The following is a 23,242-nucleotide window of genomic DNA, read 5'->3' as shown; positions in this document are numbered from 1 at the left end:
GAAGTTGATGTGAGTGTTGGTCCAAAAGCACAGGCAGTAAGACGGTAACCAGTATTATCGGTGTGACCTCCCCAGGCCACCTTGTCCCCAGGCCACCTTGTCCTCTCTCTTCTCAACAAAAGCAACATATAACCAGGATTAAAAGGTGTCAATGCTACCAAGAGCCATGATGGAAAGCCTAACATGATTCTTGGTACATACAGTGTTTGAAATACTTGTTGGCTAAATGAATAGAAGCACAGATGTCTGTCTCTGGGTAGACTCCCCGTAATGTACCCGAGTTCTGTTTCTTAGGAATGCAAGCTATTAAAATAAAATATTGCCACTGCGTTTGAGGTCATCGAGGGTATTTTCTCAAAGTGAATTTCATTTTTGAACGAATAGAGTATTTGCTTTTGCTTCATGCAACAAAGAACAACAACAAAATTGTGACTTTGAAAAAAAAAAAAGTTCTGTAAGTGGACACTTTCTTAGTATGAAGCTTTTGAGCCACAGAAGTTGTGGGAACTGTAGAAGTAGATAGATCTGGAGTTGCACCCAGGATACATCAGACTAGCTCTGTCAATTTGAGTTTTATGTGTCAATTTCTGCCCTTGTTTCTTCAGCATTAATGTGGGGAAAACAAACTGTGAGCATGGAGAGTTGTTAGACTATGCACAAACCCAGCCCGTTGGATGGCACATTGGATAAATTACTGCCTGGTCTCTGGGCTTCACCTTCCTCATCTGTAAAGTAGGGTGATGGCAACGGGATCTGACAGATGGGTCAAGGAGTGCCGCAAACTTATTGTGGTACATGATAGACGGTAAAACGTCACCATGAGTTTTCTTTCCTTCTTTTCTCATCCCTCTTCCTTTTACCTTCCACTTGTTTTTTTCTTCATCTTCTGCATTTGGGACATACATTGATGGAATTCTTATAGCAACGACAGCAATAACTATCTTTGGAAGTATTTATATGCAGGCGTAGAAGATAGATTCCCACCAAAGAAAGTAAAAATAATAACTACCATAATTGGACGATGTACCATACACCTGGTACCTTATATTGCACACCCTAATTCTGGCAATTTATCAGATAAGAATTGCCACCTCCCTAATTCTTTTAAAGGACTTGCAACACCAAGGGAGTGATTCTAAGGCAATAGTTACATCAAATACTCAGTTCTCAATATTTAGGTCTAATAAAAAAAAAAAAGAATTGCTGTCTCCATTTTTAGAATGACGGTAAAGACACCGAGGATGAGAGAGATTAAATGATGTTTTCAAGGTTGTAAAACTTGTAAGTGGTAGAGCTAGCTTTGTAAGTCAAGCTTGCCACATTCAGGTGAAACGATGTACTTCGCATGTTCTCTTTGCGTGTTTGTGACAAAGTGAATCTCAATTTATTCCCAAGAGATGTCCGTTCATCTGATAGAACATCCTTATCATTCCTTGTGTCTAGCAGCAAGTGGAAAAATAATACATTAGGTGAGGAGAGAGGAGGTCATGTTCTTCAGCAGAGGGAACAATGTTTTGGAACTCTGTCTAATTGTACCCTTGGAAAATTTAATACATTTATCAGTACGTGTTATTTTCCAAGCCTGTGACAAAATAAAAAAAAAAATCACTCAAAAGTCCAGAGAGGCAGGAGTGCCTGGGTGGCTCAGTTGGTTAAGCATCTGACTCTTAGTTTTGGCTCATGTCATGATCTCACGGTCATGAGATCGAGCCCCCTGGCGGGCTCCTTGCTGAGCATGGAGCCTGCTTGGGATTCTTTCTCTCTCTCTCTCTGTCTCTAAAACAAAACAAAACAAAACAAAACAAAACAAAACAAAACAAAACAACATAACACAACACAACTAGGGAAGCAGCCTAGATGTCAAACTCTTTCCCAGGCAGATAAAACTGGACCTCCCCCAAATTCTAGACTGATAGCTGCCTAAAGGCCAGGGATTGGGTCTAGGCCAGGTGTGTAGGGTCACTGGGATGACTAGAAGTATGATGAAATGTTGAATGATCTTACTTGTAGTAGAGTCCAAAGGTGGAAATTCATAGGTCATCAGACATGAGTGGAGGGGGGGGCAGGCTGAGGAGAAGGTGTGGAGGTGAAACAGGAGGTTAGATGGCCAAAGAGACTTCACAATTTTTATAAAGAAAAGCTAGGGTCCCTTACACTGAATGTCAGCTACAGTGAGGATAGATGTCTGGTGGAGGCACGGGCCAGGGTAAGGGTGGTTTCCTAGCTGTGCTCAAAAAAACATCAATGAGAACCATTACCTGTTTCGATTGTTCATTTAGGGAACTTCCTAAAACACCCATTGACCCTTTAATGGAAAGCAGCAACACTTCGGACCCTTAAATTCTTTGAATCCTTCACGTAAAAGTCCTCGCCTTGCCGTTCCCACCAATCCCAGACTGTTGTATCATGATTGCTTTCTGACCCTTATCAAGTACACACATTCAAAGACTTTCCTTAAGGCAGACTTCTGAGTCTCAATAAATTCTGATCTTACCATTCCCATGCTGGGACACTGCCAAAGCTTTGCAAAAATTGTATTTCCTTTACCCCAGTAAGCCATAAACTCACCTTTGTCTTATTGACAGGTTATGTTGGTGATATTTGGATAGCCAGTTTTTGACAGTTTCCATGAAGGGTCCAAGTGGGTGTAACTCCGGACATCCGAATCCTATGTCAAACAGAGAAGGCTTGCTCACATATGTCAAACTTCCAAGATATATTTGATTGGAAGAAATATTTCCAGCTAATAATAATTTTTAAAACGTTCTGAAAATCATTGTTGCATTAAAGAAAAATGACCTCAGGGGCTCCTGGGTGGCTCAGTCAGTTGAGCGCCTGACTTGGGCACAGGTCATGATCTCGCGGTCTGTGAGTTTGAGCCCCACGTCGGCCTCTGTGCTCCAGCTCAGAGCCTGGAGCCTGATTCAGATTCTGTGTCTCCCCCTCTCTCTGCCCCTCCCCTGCTCATGCCCCTCCCCTGTTCACGCTCTGCCTCTCTCTGTGTCAAAAATAAATAAACATTAAAAAAATTTTTTTTTAATAAAAAAGAAAAAAGAAAAGTGACCTCTGAATTGTTCCACCTGAGTCTGGTATGTTTCTCCTTCATTGTCTATATACTTTGGAGGAAATCTCAACCTCACAGATCCCCTGTCCCTTTCTTTACGCAATGTGGTGGGTGTTTAACCAGAAATGTTTTAAGGTGCCTTCCATCTTTAATAATTCTCTGGCTCTAAAATGTCTTTGCATTGATGCCGTCTGTCAAGATGACCTCTTAAGACATAAACTTCTGTTCCTAAAATGCTAGTTGTCCTCACAGCATCCAACAGAATGCTGGGCACATACCAGTCACTCAATAACCAGCTGTTGGTAGTTTGTACAATTGAAGCTGGATTCAATTCAATGTCTGGAGTTTTTTATTATAACTGTCTGATTCAGTAATGCACCAAGATAATTTTATATCAGAGACAAAGCTGATTCATGGAGGGTGAGGGAATTCACATTTATTGAATGCCCGCCAATGGCAGCCCCAGTCCTGAGGGTTTTGTATGCAGGAGAGATCACCACACTTTATTCAAACAGTTTGAAAACAGAGGCTAAGGCAGTTTGAGGAAATTTCCTAGTTTACTAGTCTATTCAAGACAGGGATTAAAGCCAAATGTGTCTGGTGCCCCATCCCATGCTCACCTAGCTAACGGTAAGCATTAGGATCAACTAAAGCTTTACCGAATGTACAAAACTTTGAGTCTTGAGGCCAGATGTTAGGACTTACAGATTCTGGATGGGACCTAGGACCCTGCCATGAATGATTTCAATTCTGATCGTCACTGAATTAAAGACCTCGCTGCCATCATCTTAGTACAGAAAAGGGAACCGAGATCCACGGCCGCTTAGAGACCCTGTTGGTTCATGGAGGTGCCTTTGTTTAAATTCAGACCCCTCTAGATTCTTAGATTCAAGACATTTTTTTTTCAAGTTTTCCTTTCTAAAAATTTTTATCAGTTATTCACGCATTTAGTACAAAAAGCAAAGTCATTCCCTAAGTGCTGTTATGGAAGAGACTGTCCCTGACCACTTTCCAAATGTATTTCTTCTCAACCAAGGACAACCACTTCCAGTGCCATTTATCTCCGTGTTTATATAACAAATTAAATGCCTACTTGTTGCTTTTCCAGTTTGAAGCTTCGAGTAATGTGTTCTCAGCATGGAAAATGAGGATTTTTTCTTTCTTTTACATCTCTGTCCTTTACATCGACCACTAACCCACGTTCTAAGTGTTCCTTCTGCCTGTTATAAATATATCATACTTTTGTTTCAATCTTTCTTTGGAATTTAAACTATCATGACCACGTAAATCTATTGACGGCTGGGTCATTTGGTCAGATGTGGTGATTTTTATTTTCCCTGTGCAATATTTTATCTTTGTAATCACATAGGCGCATATCACGAACATGTTACCTACATTTTGGTCAGCTGTGAAATACGATTTCACACTCATGAAAATGGCTAAAATTTTAAAATGGTCAATACCAAATATTGGTGAGATTGTGAAGTCACTTGAATTTTCTTGCATCGTGCGTGGGAACATAAAATATAAGCACTTTTAGAAAAATGATTTGGCAATTTTTTGTAATGTCAAATACACGTGGACCCAGTGATCCAGCAAATCCACCCAAGAGTAATGGCTACACATGTGCCTAGGAAGTTCTGTATACAAAAGTTCACTGCAGCTGTATTCTCAACAGTCCCAAACCAGAAAAGCTCAAATATCCATGATTAGGTGAATAAACTAAGAAGAAGAAGAAGAAGAAGAAGAAGAAGAAGAAGAAAAAGATGGCATATTCTTACATTGGAATACTACTTGACCATAAAAAGGAATAGTTGATCTGTATAATAACATAGGTTGATATACAAAAAAAAAAAAAAAAAAAAAAAAATTACATTGAGAAAAATAAACCAGCCTCCAGAGTAAGCAATGATGTGTCTATGCACATGAAGTGATAGAAATCTGGAGAGTGTTTGCTGAGGGAATGGCTGGGAAGGAGCAGGAGCACATATCGGGGGCCATTGAAACAATCTAGGGTGTGGTGAGAGGTAATGATGATTTGCATATACACATTTGACAAACTTACTGAACTTTACAATTAAGATCTGTGTGCTTGATTGTGTGTAAATTGTAATTCGATGAAAATGAGAAAAATAAATGTGGGAAGGGTATGAGCCTTCACTGAAATCACTTCCACCAGGAAACAGAACATGTGGCCCAGGCTTGGGGTTGGGGGTCAGAGCTGAGGTAGAATTCATGTCTATTTACATCACTTTCCTTTTTTATAAGATGGGACTACTGACCCCTTCTCATCAGGGTATGCTTAGGATTAAAGGACACAACAGAGGTGAGAGTTTTCTCCTGTGTTTCAATTGTATTTTCATTCTTTCATTTACTTTAGCTGGTATCTTCTTCACTTCTTTCCTGAACCTCAGGTTCACAATCCCAAGTGTATTAGTTTGGACAATTTGGAAATTGTCAAACTGGAAAGCGTCAAAGACACTTGCCAAACAAAAGAAACCCTCAGCCCCAGCCGGCTCTAACTCCCCAGGAGCCTCGAAGGAGAAGAGCAAAGGCAGGAGACAGAGCATTAGCCCAGCACTGGGTGCCCCTGGGGCAGCTGCCTCTGTGCCTTGCGGGGGCTCCACTTGTCAGCACTGCTGCACCACCCACAGCAGAGCCAGCCGTCCCCAGCCAGGTTGCTCTGTCTCCTGGGAATGTCACCTGAGGGCCAAGAGACAATGGAGCTGAGTCACATCAATGACACCAGGCCCGCTGGGAGAAAAGACCACCCAGCCCTGCCCAATCTTGGATCTAAAACTCGTCCCCTGATTCCTGCTGATACCCCACCCCCAACAGGTGAGTTCTGTAGCTTGAGACCTGAAAACCAGAGCCATTGCAACAACCAGTCTTGTCTCCATTTCTCAGAACTTTGTTGCTTCTTAATCTTCCAGATTCAAAATCCCCCTTCCTCCAATCTGTGCCCACCGACTGCCTAACACCCAGAGAAAGGGGGCAGAGAACATCTTGGAGACCTTCTCCGCCCCAGGCAAAGTCTCTCAATCTTGTAACTCTCTGGAGGCTCTCCCCACCCCACACTACACACTCACCTTCCCCCATCTTCCCGAGGCTATTGGATTAGCATGAAAACATGGGAGACTCTGGGGCCAAAACCCTATAAATATTTGAAGAATAACTCTCTTTTCATGTCCTGTTTGAAGAATATTTTTCGTTTTATGTTCTTTCCTTCCTCCTAATTAGTTTATTTTTTTGTGGAGTGCTGGAAAGCAAAGTCATTCTGTTAACATATATTAAAATGTGTCCCTGACATTTGAAGAACTATTTTCAATAACGTCTGTAATTTTCTGTCATTCTGGGTAGTGTGGTGGAAAAATATAAATAAGGAAAATTCAAGTTAATGTCTTTTTGATTTTTTATACTTTTGATATAAATAAATTGAGATTCAATAAATATTTATTAGGCACTTTTGTGTACAGACTATTTGTTATGCTAATACTTGCATAACAACAATAATAACTGCTATCATTTAAATGTACTAGGTAGTATACTAATTCTATTATTTTATTTAATTCTTATTACAATGCCAAAGGTGGGTATTATTCTAATATCCATTCTTTTAGAAGAGAATCAGGTTTAGAGAAAGGAATTAGAGTAATTTAAGATCATATAATATATGGTAGAAACAGAATTTTGAGGACAGTTTTTTTCCCCAGTTTTGTTGAGATATAATTGACATATAACATTGAGTTTAAGGTATACGGGGTGTTGATTTGGATTTGATTCACATATACTCCAGAATGATTACCACCAGAGAGTTTTCTAATACCTCTATCATGTCACATAATTGTCATTTCTTTTTTGTTGTAAGAACACTTACGATCTACTCTTTTAGGGGCTTTCACCCATATAATACATCATTATTCATTATTCAATTCTGTGTATTAGATCCTTAGAATTTATTCATTTTCTACTTGGAAGCATGTACTCTATGACCAACGTCTCCTTATTTCCCCCATTCCTAGTCCCTGGTAAGTGCCATCTACTCTGTTTCTATGAATTTGGCTTTTTTAGATTTCACATGTAAATGATATCATGCAGTATTTGTCTTTCTTTGTTTGGCTTCTTTCACTTAGCATAATGCCCCCAAGGTCCATCCATGATATATCTATATATATTATATCTATATATCTCTATATATGATATGATATATCTATATATATATATATCTATATATGATATATCTATATATCATACATCATAGATCATAGATCATAAATCATATCTACCATCTATATCTACATATATCTATATAGTCTGTATCTGTATATATCTCTATCATCTCTCTCTCTCTCTATCTTTAGCCATTTAGCCATCACAGACATTTAGGTTGTTTTCATATCTTGGCTATTGTGAATAAAGCTGCAATAAACATACAAACCTGGAAATGCAGATATCTCTTAGATATTCTGTTCTCATTTCCTTTAGATATATACCTAGAAGAGGGTTTCAGGATCATATAGTAGCTTTATTTTTAATATTTTTAGAAACCTCCTTACTGTTTTCCATAGCAGCTGCCATTTTACATCCACCAACAGTGTACGAGGGCTCCCTTTCCTCCACATCCTTGCCAGCACTTATTATCTCTTGTCTTTCTGATGGTAGCCTTCCTAACAGGTGTGAGGTGATATCTCATTGTGGTTTTACATTTCATTTTCCTGATGATTAGTGATGTTGGGCACCTTTTAATGTACCTGTTGTCCATTTATTTAAAGTAAGCTCTGTGCCCAACATGGGGCTCAAACTCATGACTCTGAGATCAAGAGTCCCATGCTCTACCAACTAAGCCAGCCAGGCACCTTTACTTGTTGGCCATTTGTAAAGTAATCCCATTCTCAACGGCACCAAGACTGATAAAATACTTATAAATATGCTTGACCGAAGAGAAGAAATTTCTGTACATTGAAAACCATACGATTTTGACGAAAGAAATACAAGAAGGCACAGACGGAAAGGTAGTCCATGCTTATGCATTGTTAAAATGTTCACACTCCCCAAAGCCATCCATAGATCCACTGAGGACAATCCTACCAAAATCTCAGTAGTATTTTTCACAGAAATAGAAAAAAAAATCTTAAAAGTTTGCGTGGAATAAAAAAAAAAAATACCCTAATTAACCAAAGCAATTTTGAGAAAGAAGAACAAAGCTGGACGCATCACACTTTCTGGTTTCAAACTATACAATGAAACTATGGTAATTGAAACAGTATGGTACTGGCATAAAAATAAACACATAGATCAATGAGACACAATAGACAGCCCAGAAATAAACCCACACATATACACTCAAATAATTTGACAAGGGAGCCAAGAATACACCATGGGGGGAATGATTGTCTCTTCAATAAGTGGTGTTGGGAAAACTGGACAACCACATGTAGAAGAACATGATGGACCTCTATCTTATACCGCTCACAAAAATTAACTAGAATGAATTAAAAGCTTGCACATAACTACTGAAACTCTAAAATTCTTAGAAGAAAACACAGGGGAAAGAATCCTTGACATTGGTCTTGGCAATGTTTTTTTTTTGTTTGTTTGTTTGTTTTTTTGATATGACACCAAAAGCACCAACCACAAACACAAAACTAATGAGTGGGACTACATCAAGCTTAAGTTTCTGTACAGCAAAAGAAACAGCCAACAGGATGAAAAGTCAGCCTATGGAATGGGAGAAAATATTTGCAAACCATATAGTTGATAAGATATTAATACCCAAAATATGTAAAGAGCTCATACAACTCAATAACAACAACAACAACACAACCTGAATGAAAACTGAGTGGAGACCAAAATAGACACTTTTCTTAAAAGTCTTATTTTAATTGATTCCAGTGTTATGTTTGGGACTCCTAGGGCAGAGGCTGTCACTACTCCTCATACATCCCCTCACGCTGATGGATTCCTAATACCCAGCGCCTGATTTCTTTTATGACACACCTCAGTTCACTCTGCCCAAGCTGTGATCAACTAGAAATACTGGGGAATCTAAGCCCACTGCTCCAGCAGTCCTCAAATAAAGACAACAGAAGTTTAGGTAGAAATACCCCAGCTCACTAGGCCTTCAGGTGGGCTAACTCTGAGGGACATGCTCTATATGGTTCCAGCATTCTCCGGTAGTCCACAGTAATAACAAGCCCTTCCTGCTTGCTTGCGTTTCTGGGCTCAGTCCTCGGCTCCCCTATTTTTTTTTTTTTTTTTACCACTTGTACCTGTATCCTTATTGCCCAGTCTGCTTCCGAGTAAACCCAAACTAAGATGATTGCTGTGCTAAATCCTAATGGAAGGTCAGCGTTTGCTTCTAGAAGACCATGTTGAGTCCATGGAGGGAAGTGAAGAAGTGAGTGCCTCTGTTTTGGGGAACTCTGAGGAGCACAGCCATATGTGCATGTGCGTAACATCCTAGATGATGTGTTTATAGGAAAACACAAGCTAGTATGAACTGAGAGCTAACATCCCAACATTGATGACACAGGAACAGAAATAGAGCAGAAGACTGGCCTGGGATGTAATCCGTGGGGAAGAGAGACTGGAAATATATTGTGAAGACAAGAAAGGAGACATTATAGAATGGGAGACCTTCTGGGCACAAGCAGAGAATAGAGCAGGGGCGAGCATCATGGGCATAGGCGCTCACTCACCGATGAATACATTTGCTAGAATATATTCAGTCCTTAGCACTGGAAGTGCATTGGGCTCATAGACTACATCTCTTAGCTGTTGGCCTCAGAACTCTGAAAATGTCACAGAAGCCATGAGTCACGAGCCGGCAATATGGGGCATAGCATATGAATTGTGACCTCAGATAAATTTTCTCATTTTAGTAAGCCTATTAAGTAAATATTTGTGACTCTGTCCTGCAAAGATCCTGGAAACAGAGCAGAGGTAACACAACCAGTCTGCGAAGCAAGCTGGATACGACACTGAACCACAGTGGCGTGAACTATCATGGTGGATTACCTGCCAAGCGTTGGGGGTGAGCCATCTACAGTGTAAACTGTAACTCAGTCTATCCTCCTAACAATCGTTACTAAGCAATTATCATTGACATTTTGCAGATGAAGGAACTGAGGCCCACGATGGCGAAGTTACCTATAGAGCTGATGCATGATGCATATGTGATGGTAAGCCAAAAAAAAAAAAGAACTCAGTTTAACCTCCTTGGACATTTCATTTCTAAGAATCATGTGATTTTGTGTTTAATTTTGAAGCTTTCATTTTGTGCTTCAATTTGAAATGATTTCAGCTCTTCTTCCATGGTGGAGGTCCCTGTCTCCTTGATCAAGAGCTTTCTCCAGATTAATCCCATCCCAGGGAGCCTGTGGACACGTGGCTGTGTTGATTCTGCCAAGGCAGGGTCTTTGGGGCAAGGCCTCTGAGTAGGTAGGAGTCCATCAGTCAAGGACCGTTGTGTCCTGTTGTCACTTACATTGACTTCTCTGTTATCTCTTTGAGCATTTTGTTCTGCGATCATAGAACTACACGTTGTGTCTCATGCAGCTGGGCAGTGGGCCAGGGAGAGACTCTGACCCCTCACTGTCTGTGGGAGGCTCTGCACTCTGCCAGCACTCAATAAAGGCAAAACATCTACAATGCACCTGCCATTATCAATCTATAAGGAGCTATTGGCAAGCTGAATAATGTCCTTCCAAGATGTCCGTGTCTCAATCCCTAGAATTTGTGAGTGTATTGCCTTATAAAGTGAAAGAGACTCTGCAGATGTAATTAAATTAAGGATCTTCAGTTGGGGAGACTGTCCCAGATTATCGAGGTTGCCTCGATGTCATTATAAGGGTCCTCAGAAGGGGGATTCAGGAGGGTCGAAGTCAGGAGAAAAAGGCCTGTGATAATAGCAGCAAAGTGATAGGCTTTGAAAATGGAAGGAGGAGCTACAAGTGAAGGAGTGAAAGTGCCTTCCAGAAGCCGGATTAGTCAAAGAAATCGATTTTCCTTTACAGCCTCCAGGGAGAGGGCAGTCCTCCCGACCCATTTGGACTTGAAGACAAGTGTGTACATTGGCATAATCCACCTAGTGTGTGGCCATCAGCTAGGGCAGCAGTAGGAAACCATAATATCTAATACCACTAAATCATTTGCCTGCAGTGGTAAGTCAATTCTATGTTAGTACTGGGGCCAGAAGCAGAGCGCTAAGTGCCATGCACCAGGGCTTTCAGGGGTCATGTCCTGAATTTGAATCCTGGCAAAACGATTCAGTAGCTCCACAGTCTTGGGCATAGTAACCACATTCGACGCATCCTAAATTACTCATTTGTATCTCGGGATTCATCCCAGCTTCCACCTAGTGTAACTGATTGTATAATAGAAAACACGGAAGGTTCTTGAAGGCACCGCATTTGCATTATGGATTTGCTTAATTCTTATTTCATCTTTTTTTTTTTTTTCTTTTTTCTTCCTCTGTCATTCAGTAAGAAGTCTATTTTTCTGGATTACCCTCTCTGGGCACCAGAATTTTTGCTAACATTCTCAACAGCATGGCCCCTTTCTTAGTGATGCCGGGGAAATTTCTTAGTGCAGGATTTCATTTTGTAAAGGTGAAAAGAAAATGTTGTTGAGAACAATCATACCTTAGATGATGGATTAAACCAGTTTGTCATTTCTGTGACAATTGTGGTATGACAGATATATACAACCACCAACCTCTATTTTCTCAGGCCCCAGCCCTCTGCTTCTGTAGGATCCCAACCACACAATCATCTTGGGAGTGCTGGCTATTTTATCCCTTGTGTCTTCAAGGGCCTGATGATCGTAGGATTCTCTACGAGCTGCAGGTACCCAAAATTCAGGTCTCCTGACCTTCACGTGGTGGCATTTCTACGTGGCGTATGAAAAGCCACACATGTGGAACTGGCAGAAGGGTCCCCATTTCTCCCACACTCTCTTCTTCTGTGATTGCTCGCATGGTCTCTGTGTCCTTCTGTGAGAGGAAGTTATTTACATCCTCAGCTACGGGAGAAGAAAATGACACCTTTGGGGATAAGTCGTGTCTTCAAAACCCTGTTCAGTTCTCAAATGCACTTTCTCTTCTCCCGTTTCCTGTCTCTGCTGCAGAGGTGCTCTGCAAATCCTACCCTGGAGCTGAATTACATTGGTTTTCTGCCTGGTGCTCCCCTGATAGACCTATTCAGGTTCCAAAGATGTGGATCTCAAAAACAGGTTGCTTTGTCTAAACTTCAAGAAGATTCAACCCCTAATGTTTAGCTTTAATATAGCTTACAAATATGCCTGGATACTTCCCAAACGTAGAGCAGTCTTGAGCTAAATAGAGGGCAGGTTTAGGGGCCGTAGCCATGGTTACCGCCTTCCAGGAAGGCCCACCCCTCTTGTTTGCAGGGCCCAGGGCAGGAGAGTAAAGGCTCACATTCCACATGTCAAGTTTCAATATTTAAAAGTTATTAATCAAAAAATATACTCTTTAAGTATGTTATATTTCCTACCTATTTCTTGCATATCCCTGGTACCATGAACTAGAACTAAATGGACTCTTGTCATTGTGGCAAAACTTCTCCTTCTGCAATAACTTAATGCATTCGTGCCATCTGAAAGGAAAGATGCGGTAAGCTAATTAATATGTCTTTTCTTACTACTTCCTCTGCTCAATTCCTCCTTGGATTCTAAAGCAGCATCCATGTTCAAAGTCAGCAGATGGTGTCACCTGCAAACCTTCAAGTCATTAGGATGCAGTCATATCTTCTTCAAGGACACAGAGCAAGAAATATGTGAAACATTCCCTGGGTCCTGAATAGTGTGAATCACAAGAGAATGTGCTTATGGTTAAGGGTTGTACTATGTTGGCCTGAAGCACCTGATTTCAAGTAACAATATCCTTTTTTCCTTTAATATGTGGTGTGTGTGTGTCAAATGTGTGTATGTGTATGTGTGTGTGTGTGTGTGTGTGTGTGTGTGTGTGTGTGTGATTTAAGACCCACTAAAGCATAAAGGCCTGGGAAACCCCACCCCACCCTGTCACTAATGTTTGAGGACCATACCATTCCAGGTTTTTATAATCCAGTTGGACAAATAAGAATTTGGCACATAGAATCATTATGAAGCATCACAAAGCCTCACACAACTTAGTTAACAGGTAGTGACAATGACCATAGCTTTTTTGAGAGTGTGGAGTTGCAGGCATGGGTCACTTAGGAAAGACCAAACTTTGTATGGGGAAATAAATTGGATTTAATTGGAGAAGCAGACGGGAAAATTACTGTGTATAAAATTCCAGTGAAAATATAGTGTCACATTTTCATGTGTTTGTTATTGCATGGGATGAGCGTCTACATCAGGATTGCCACATCGCTCCCTATTACAGGGTTATTAAAGCACGATCCTGAGGCTCTCAGCCAGAGATGGGGAGGAGGAAACTGATATGAAAACAGCATGACGCAGGGGCCCAAGCAGGGGAGAGATAATGTTGGACCAAGTCCAAGGAAGCGTGAGCAAATCTAACACAGTATCGGGTTAGCACTGAGAGATTAAGAAAGAATTCAAAAAACCAGCCACAGGTGAGCATCCAACACTCAGTGCTGAGGTCACAGGAGCCTGAGACGGGGCAGACACCTCCAGAAACCCTCCACAAACAAGGTGAAAAAATGCGAGAAGGCTCAAAATGAAAAGTATGTATGAAGGTGGTCCTTGTATAAAAGAATTTCCCTCTTACCCCAAAAGCAGATAGAGATGAGTTTCGAGATAAAAGTAACAGGGGCGCCTGGGTCGCTCGGTCGGTTGGACGTCAGACTTCGGCTGGGGTCATGATCTCACAGTTCGTGGGTTCAAGCCCCGCCGCGGGCTCTGTGCTGACAGCTCAGAGCCTGGAGCCTGCTTCGGATTCTGGGTCTCCCCCTCTCTCGGTCTCTCCTCCGCTCCCACTCTGTCTCTGTCTGTCTCTCTCTCAAAATAAAAGTAACAAAGTTCATTGTAGCTACTGCATTTGTAGCTACCCTCCTGAGTTCCTGATGCTATTAAGGGGACAAAAGGAGAAAGACCCAGGGCTGGAAAGATGTATTCGAACGTGATCAGGCTGAAATGGAAGAAAGTGACATGTAACTGTCAGCCACCATGCTCCCTGACATTGTTCTTTTTTGTTAGGTGGACTGGTCCATCCAGGGACACGCGGTGCAAGATGCTCCAGTAGTGCCTGTGGGGCACTGGCCACGTGAGGACTGCGACACGGAGAAGCAGCCAGTTGGCCTCGATGGGCTCTTTGCCACCCAGCCAAAGGATCTAGGCTACACATATCAGCTCTCTTGTGGCTGCTGTAACAATCTGGCGGGGAGGGGGCGATCAAAACAACAGAAATCTATTCTCTCACAATTCTGGAAGCCAGAAGTCCAAAATCGAGGCTCTAGGGGATGCTCTTTCCTGCCACTTCCAGTTTTGGGTGGCTGCTGACACTCTTTGACTTGTGGCCACATCACTTTAATCTCTGCTCTGTCTTCACAAGGGGCTTCGCATCGCCTCTTCTCTGTGTCTCTGTTGGATATCCGTCTACTCTTCTCCTAAAGGACACCTGTCATTGGCTTTAGGGACTACCCTAAATCGGGGATGATCTCATCTCAAGAGTCTGAACTTTATCATCTCAGTAAAAGCCCTTTAGCTAAACGAGATCACATCTATAGGTCGCTGGGATTAGGAGTCAGACATATCTTTTTGAGGTGCCCCTATTAACCCACTACATGGCACATACCATTTCTTCTACCAAACTCCAACCGAAGAAGGCCCTTCCTCTTCCTCTGAAAAATAGCAAGGGGGGGGGGGGTAGAATGGGAAGAATGGGAAGAATGGGAGAATGGGAAGAAAGCCATGGTTTAACCACAGATGTGTATGCACTGGAAAGCCCACATCAGGCGTGGAGGTAAGCTCCTTCTTGATAATACTCACATCGGCTTAATCACAAACTGTTTGCAGGTTTTAACTCGTGTAGTCCTCCCACCTACCCTAAGAAGAAAAGACTTTCATTTTCCCCATTTCAGGGACCAGGAAACTGAAGTGCAGGAGGTTACACAACTTGCATGAGGTCATGTATAAGCAAATGGTTCAGTGAGATTAAATGCAGGGGGGGCCGGTTGCAGAGGTCACTCTGAGCCCCTATGTCATCTGGTTCACCTGCTATCTGTACCCTAATGAGACCCAACATTATAATACCGACTTCTCTGGAAGAACTGTGATCTTTGAAGCATTGAACTAAATGTACAACATTATAGAAATGGTTGAGTAAAATATTGTCTTTTCATCTGATAAGATACTCTGCAGTGAATTTAAATGAATGTTTTTGAAGATATTTAATGATAACTTAAAATATTCATGAAACAATGTTAACAGAAAATAGCAGATTATATATAATTCAAAAACATCAGATTGTGTATCTACAAATAAATATATTCATAGAAAAATAAGTCAAGAACAAGAATGCCAAAATGTTCGTATCGGTTGTCTGTGGGTTGAAAATTTTGTTTCTTCGGCCATTTCTTTTGTATTTTTCAGGCAATGTACAATAAACATATATTGCTTTCATGGTAAAGCAAAACTAAGGCTGTTATTAATTTGGGGCAAAAAAATGTAAGAATTTGAATTGGTCTCAGGAACCGGTAGATAAAAATCAAAGATGAAACAATGAAGAAGTCCCGATCCATGGGCCTGTGGAAGAGAAAGAAAGGAGAAACACTTGATTCTGAAGGACCTTGGTTCTAGAAGGAGCCAGAAAAGGGTGTTCAGGGGTGGTGGTTGCATGTGGGGAGTTGGGGAGGTGGGGTAAGGCACATGCCCCAAACCACACAGGACCCTCAGAAGCCTCCCAGTAAGGAGAGTGTCAGTGTTTCCCTGCTGAAAAGTGGAGTGGGCTTCAGAGAGGCCAAGAAAATGGCTCAGTGTTTTGTGGGACAACTGTCTAAACTTAATTTTGTTCCCAAAGTTTTTATACGTCCCAAATGGGAACATTAGACGGACCAGGTAGTCACCTCTCCAGCAACATGGGGTCTCACTGGGGAGCATTTACACCAGGCCCCTCGGAGGGACATGGCTCCTTATCCCAGCCCTCAGGAGATCTCAAGACCATGCAGCTGCTTCCCTACCAACCCTTAAGGGAGGATCCATGGTGGCCTCCACGCCACAGAACATTGCCAACCTTCTGGCGAAGGACGTGAGGTCATTCCAGCTTAAGTGAGAAGGAGGTCGTGAAGATGCACGCACGCCAGGAACCATTCAGGATCTGAAGGCCAAGGAGCCTTCCGGAGCCAAGGCTGTGCCAAGGACCTGCGTGGTCTCCTTCGCCTTCTCAGGCCGACCCCACGTTTCACATCTGCTCCAACTTCCTCTTGCTGTCAGCTGGCTGTTTGCATCCTTGGTTCATTTCTCTGTTTCATAGACGACTCATTATTCTGGCTCGCTTGCACTCCTTCGTGTCCTATCTAACCTCTCAGTCTGCTATGGCTGTGAGCAGTTGCTTCTGCAGCTGAGGCAGATTTTGCTTAGAATTTCTGTTTGAATTGCAGAGAGTGGAAGGATTTGATTAGCTCCCCCTGAATTTTACTTAAATGCAAGACGACAGGGCCATGTCTGGGCCATGGATCAGTTGCATTGGTCAGTCAGCCATGTCTCTTGGCATTGCCCACTTCTGCAGGTTCTGGGTGTAGGGGAAATCCTTTCAAAGGGGTTGTTGGCATGGAAGGCATCGTGATCGATTTGTCTTCTCTAATGTTTATGCAGTGAAGAAGACCACTTTTCTTACGCAATAGCATTTACACGGCAGGTGCCTAGAGCTAAATGGATTCCTCGGTCAGCCATTCAACATGTGGACCTTTTGACCAAAAGGAAAGGAAAAGACAGCTTCTCCTCAACTGATAGTACATTTCAAAACATAAGAACAGGGTTGGACAAGTCAAGGAAAGAATCTAGTGGTCTTTCCTTTAGGTTTTAGCATTAAGGGGAAAGGCCAGGTTTTTAACATTGATACATCCCTTTTAACAACTGAACACTTACTTTCAGGATATGAAATACAGTTTTTACTCTGCTAAGCGATTCTGGAGTGTTGTTTTGGAGGAACCGCTAAAGAAAATCTACCTTGACCTTATGGTAACTTGGTGTATCTCTCCACCGATTACCAAGTTGCAGCTCCAGAAATTTCAGACAGAGTTGGCCTAATTGGGGACACCACACATGGAAATGAATTGCACAGCTGGGAACCTGAAAACTTCCTGGGCTAATTAACAGGAAGTAGCTTTGAACTTTTTGCTCTGTTGGGCTTCTTGGGAGTCACTAAATGATTGGTTCAAGTCCAGGAGCAGCTAGAAGGACCCAAGAGTATGAAGACATATTTCCCCGGTGTGTGGGCTCTGGAGAGTGGGAAGGCGGAGGCCCTGGCTATTCCAGGAAAAGAAGTCTTTGATTTTTTTTTCCAATTATAGCTCATGCGTAAGCCACTCATGATGAGTGGACCCACTCGGTTCAGTAAAGACAACGTGGCTTATATATTTTTGGCTTTAGCTAAAGTCAGTTAAGGATTTGAGAAGAGATTATGCATGTCCGGAAGGTATGAAGTCTTTTGTTTTCATCCCCTCCTCTTTTCTGTCTCCTGACTCCCTTTTTATTCTGGAGCTGGATTCTGAATATGCCGCTTACTGGCTGCGATTAGCTTCCATGCCCTTCATTTTTTGTCATCTATAAAATGTGTCCTTCATACCTACCTTTTCTATTTTTTTCTATGGCCGGTGTATGTTTCAAATGACTTTGTAAGTGTCTCAGTATGTTGTTTTCCTAGGTATTCCATTTATCTAAGGCTGTGTAACAAAATGTTCCGAAATTTAGTGGTTTAAAACAACAATGTATTATGATACTCCACGGTTCTTTAGACCACTGAACCGGTTTGCTTGGATTCTCTCATGGGGTTACAAACAGATGGCAAAAGGGGCTGGAGGCTGACTTTTGGGCTGAGACACCCGGAGGCTGGTCAGTTTCTCTCCTGTCATGTGCTGTCTCCACATGCCCACTTTAGGCTTCCTCCCAGCACGGGAGTCTCAGCATAGTCAGACTTCTAAAATGGCAGCCAGCTTCTAGAGTGAGTGTTCCGGGAGATGTGGGAAGATGTTGCAAAATTTAAGTCATAGCCTCTGAAATTCCCAAATGTCACCTCTGCCATGGTACCTTGAGTAAGTAGGTCATGACGCCCCACCCAGAATAGAGAGGATGGAAATCTCTACCTTTATGTCAGCTGCAGCTTGCATACGTAGAGAGGGAAAGGTATGATGGCATCCTATTTGGAGACTGTCAACCGCACCTGTTCTATGTTTCACTTAATTTCTGCTCCATTCATCCATTCGTCCATCCATCTACCCACTCGTCCCTCTGTGCGTTAAACAAGTATGTAAGCCTCTTATGAGCTCATCACTATCCTGGGTGCTGTGACATAATGCCAAAAAGGCAGGGAATACTGTTCCTGCAATTCATAAGAATGATTAGTGGTGGAGACAGAGACACTACAAAATAAATAAATGTGTTGTTTCAAAGCATGGTATGCATAATTTATCAAAACATATATGGGCCTGGCAGACCTTACTCAGATTGATGATAGGTCACAAAAGTTCTGTCTGAAAGAGGGTCACTAAGAATGAGTACAAGTTGGTCAGGAGAGGAGTGAGGGGAGAACCTTCCATGCAGGGAAAGCACACTGAAACAAGTCAACCTTTACTCAGATGTTAGTGCACAAATGAGGATTTTCCTGAACAACATCTTAAACTATAATTCATATTACCTCTTCTTGGGTTCCCTACTCTCTTTCTGTGCATGATTTTTCACCGTGGCACTTAAAATATCCAGCACGCTACGTGCTGTATTTATTTATGGGCTTATGCTATCTGTCTCACCCACTAAAAGGTAAGTTCCACAAAAGTAGAGGGATTTTTCTGTTTTGTTCCCTGTTGGATCTAGACCAGCGCCTAGCGCGTAAAAAGCCGTCAAAATATTTATTACATGAATGTGTTACTTGTCCCCAGCTTCTCTAATCACATTTTCATTGTATCTCATAGACTGCAAGCCCCTTTCATGCCAATATTCTGTTTGCTGTGCATCATGAGCACTGGGCAGATGTTGAGGAAACCTAGATTCTATTCCCCATCCTGCTGCTAACTTCCTGTTTGAATTCGGGCAGATTGCTCAGAGGTTTTCTTGTTGATTTCCTCATTCCTAGAACAGAGGTGTTGACTTCTGCAGCCTCCTCCTATTCTGAGTGTCCGGAACCCTTTGATTTTTGTACAGTGAAATCATTACAGAGGGACCAAGGGCTTCCAACAAGTGACCTAATTCATAAGATGGCTAGTGGGGGGAGGGGGAAGGAGAACAAAAAAGATTCTTGGAGGAAGGAGGGCTTACAGGGTGTGTTTCACGGTGCTGGGGGGGGGGGGCTGGGTTTTCCTTTTTATAAGGAGAGAGAAAGGAGAAAAAAAACGCCTTTTCCCTCGGGGACTTGGGTACAGAGGAGTAATACTGAAGATTCATCCAACACCTCTTAAGACTGAACAGCATGTGGTCTGATCTGGGAGGATCTGGCTCAGTTAACTCTGAGCAGAGGGCTTCTAGTAGGGGGTTGCGCAAGGAAGGAATCGGGGCACTTAGCCGGGCAGGTAGGAGAAGCCATCCCAGCGGCTCACTTCTGCTTCCACCATTAAGGCAGCTTAATCAGATGGCATGCCACAAGCAGCATGGTGGAGGGCCCAGGTGCATGGGTAATACAGGAATGAAGCATTTTACCTCTGCAGGTGTGCCTGAAGACAGGCATGGCGGTAGGACTGAGGCATAAGGAGTGTTTCTTGCAGATGTGCAAATTTTGGACCCAGATGGCGAGGAGCATGAGGAGCCATTTCACAATGAGCTGCAAATCAAGAGACGGTAGTGAGTCGCTTCTAGGGAATCAAGAGCTACTGTTACTTAGACCCAAACTGATGGCTGGGAAAATACGAATTCTTCTTATTCTAAGGTATAAACGTGCACATGTATTGCGATGTCCGGGAAAGAACGTAGACATTTGCAAGATTCTCTTTGGGACTGAGGCGTTGAACATTTTTCTTGACACGTGACCGTGTTACCTGGTTTGTCGTAGAAGCACACTCTGAAATGAGGATTCAAGTGCAAATTATTATTTGGGGTTGATCCCAAATCAAGTAAGGGAAGTAAAACAGAAATAATTCCAATGTGGCAGCAAAGAGTGTGTTATTAAACAAGTGGCCACTGGGGAAGCTGGGGCCCAATCCCTCTGGAAAACTCTGGGAGCCAGAACAGAATGCATGCCTCAGAGCTGTCCTAGAAGGTACTTTGTTCATCTACCAATTCCTTTAAGTCATTTTGTTGAGTCTTACTCCCAGCGGAAAGGTAGTACTTGCACGTCTGGCACTTTATGACCATTATGTGCATGGACAGAGTGGGTTCTGGAGGCCAGAGGGAGCCTCAGGTAAAGGAACGGAGGTATTGACAGTTGGAAATGTCACAACATTGACTGGAGTGGTAAGGATCAAGGGTATATGGACAGCACATTATAGTCTCTGTTCCATCTGGCATGGGGATCGAATGTCCAAACAAGTATCAGTAACTAACAGCTTATTTGGAATTAACAACAACACAAAAACAAAAGATGTTTTTACCCATCAGGAATATGAGGGGATGGCAGGTAGAATGGGTAAATATTGCCAAGGGGAAGAAAGTACTGGGGGAATGTTACCATGTTCCCGGGGCAGAGCAAAGATTGAAATGCTCTGAAGGGAAGCCAGATGTGCCAACACTCTTTATGCTTCATGCCTCTAGTAACAAATGTCATAGATAAATGTTAACTCTTTGTGTTGCAGGGTTTAACACATTTTAAGACAGTTCAAAAAAAGAGAATTTTTATGGAAACCAAGAACAGAAGTGGTGGTAGGAAGGGCCTTTGAGCCTAGAACCATAACACCAGAGGGTCTACAGACCCCAGCCATAGGGATATCTGGATGTTTGGTCAGGTGCTCAGCAACGAACACAACTAGATACACCATCCCCTTCTATACCTGATTATTTATATCTCTTCTTGCCCAATGTACAGCCTTAATCCAGAAGGGTAAGTGTTAGAAGTGGTACAAATTCTCTAGAATCTCAGTGAGTCCCAAAGAAATCAATACGAACAAAACAACACCAACAAGTAACATTGTCAAATGGCTAAAAGCCAAGACAAAGAGAAATTCCTGAAATTAGCCATAGGGGGAAAAAGAGACATCAAAGACAGGGGAACGTCAACAATAATAATAATTTCCAAATTTTGGACAGAATACAGAGCAGTTGCTCTGTATTCTCTGACCCACTGCCAGGGGGAGTATAAAATGGCACACTTTGGAAAACTGTACAGCAATCCAATATATACCAACCTTGTAAACATTGATTTCTCCCATGAAATTCACCCCAAAGAAATGAAAACATATGTCTAGAAGAGATATATAACATCTCTTATAATATAAGAGGATATTGATTACAACTTTATTCATAATAACAAAACAAAAACAAAGGCAAAAGAAAACAAACTGGAAACATCCCAAATGTCCATCAACAGAAGAATGGATAAGCCTAACATACCAATGCATAGAAGGTGGATGAACAACAAGAAGGACAGACACAAAAGAGTTATAATATATGCCTCATGTTACACGAAGGTCAAGAACAGGTAAACATAATCTGTGATGATAGAAATCAAGAAAGTAATTGCTCTAGAGGTAGGCTGGGGATGGGGTGCTGAGTGGCTGGTGGGTTTGAATGGAAAGAGTCATGACTTTCTGGGATAGTGGAAATGTTGGAATATGGAACTGTTGTGTACCTCGATTGTGGTTGTGGTTATGGGAGTGTATCCATTTATCAAAAGGCATCAAATTCTATACTTTAAGATCCATGCATTTTACTGACAATATCAACTCGACACAATAAATAATAATATACTTATTATTTAGGTTTGCTTATCTAAAATCCATCAAGGATCATTGCTCTTAAATAAAAGCTTGAAAGACAAAAAAAAGTCATTTAGATCTTGTTAAAACCAATTATATATGTATTTAAACATATGTATATTTATACACACAAACACACACACACATATATACACACACATGTATACAGACATACACATATACATCTACATATATACACATACCAACACATATACACATTTATACACACACACATACATATATACAGACATATAAATGATAAGCAAGCAAAGAAAGGCCAGGAGTCAGATTCAGTGATGCTGGTATGAGTTTGTGTTTAGAAAATTTCATTCCCTTTGCCCATCTGTAAAGAACCAAAGATGCTATGATTATGGCTAACTTTCCAGAATTATGTCTATAAGCTTCTTAACTAGGTAAGACATAGGTGGGTTTTCAACCAGAACACTTCACCGATGCTGGCTTGTAACCAGAGCTGTGCAAAATGCCTTTTGGAATAGCTACTAGGAGAGGCACCTGGCGAGCTCAGCTGGTAGTGCTTGTGACTCTTGATCTTGGAGTTGTGAGTTTAAGCCCCAAGTTGGATGCAGATCTTGGTTAAAAATATTAAAACAGGCTAGATGTAGTATGCATCACTTTTTCTCTTTTGAGAAAGCTTAGCAGAAACGCAGAGACCCTCTAGGTCAGTGGGGGCTGGGTCAGGGAGGGGGTGGAATTACAAGGAAAGGGTCTGAAATCTTTACTTGTCATGAGCAGAAGTCTTTCGCTAGTTCTTAGACTTGTTGTTCAAATGGGGGCAGATACGGTTTCCTATTTCCTTAGCACTGCTGAACCTGGGCCCCCCGTGTTCTGGTTGGAGCCACTGACAGCTCTGAAACGCTGTCTTCTATGTGCTTGGTGTCTGCCGGGGGGCTGCACCTTTCCTGGATTTCAGTTGTGCTGTGCTTCCATTGCTCATTTTCCCAAATCAGCTCTCCTGATTTGTTTAGTGTTTATTATCATTATTTCTTTGTTTTGTTTTTGAGAGGGGAAGGGGCCGAGAAAGAGGCGGACAGAGGATCTGAAGCAGGCTCTGTGCTGACAGCAGAAAGCCTAACGTGGGGCCCAAATTCATGAGCCATGAGATCCTGACCTGAGCCGAAGTCAGATGACTAACCAA

The sequence above is a fragment of the Puma concolor genome, chromosome B1, assembly GCF_028749965.1.
Source record: "Puma concolor isolate L17-30 chromosome B1, mPumCon1.1.hap2, whole genome shotgun sequence".
Taxonomy (NCBI): Eukaryota; Metazoa; Chordata; class Mammalia; order Carnivora; family Felidae; genus Puma; species Puma concolor.
Note: the sequence above shows the minus strand (reverse complement) of the source record.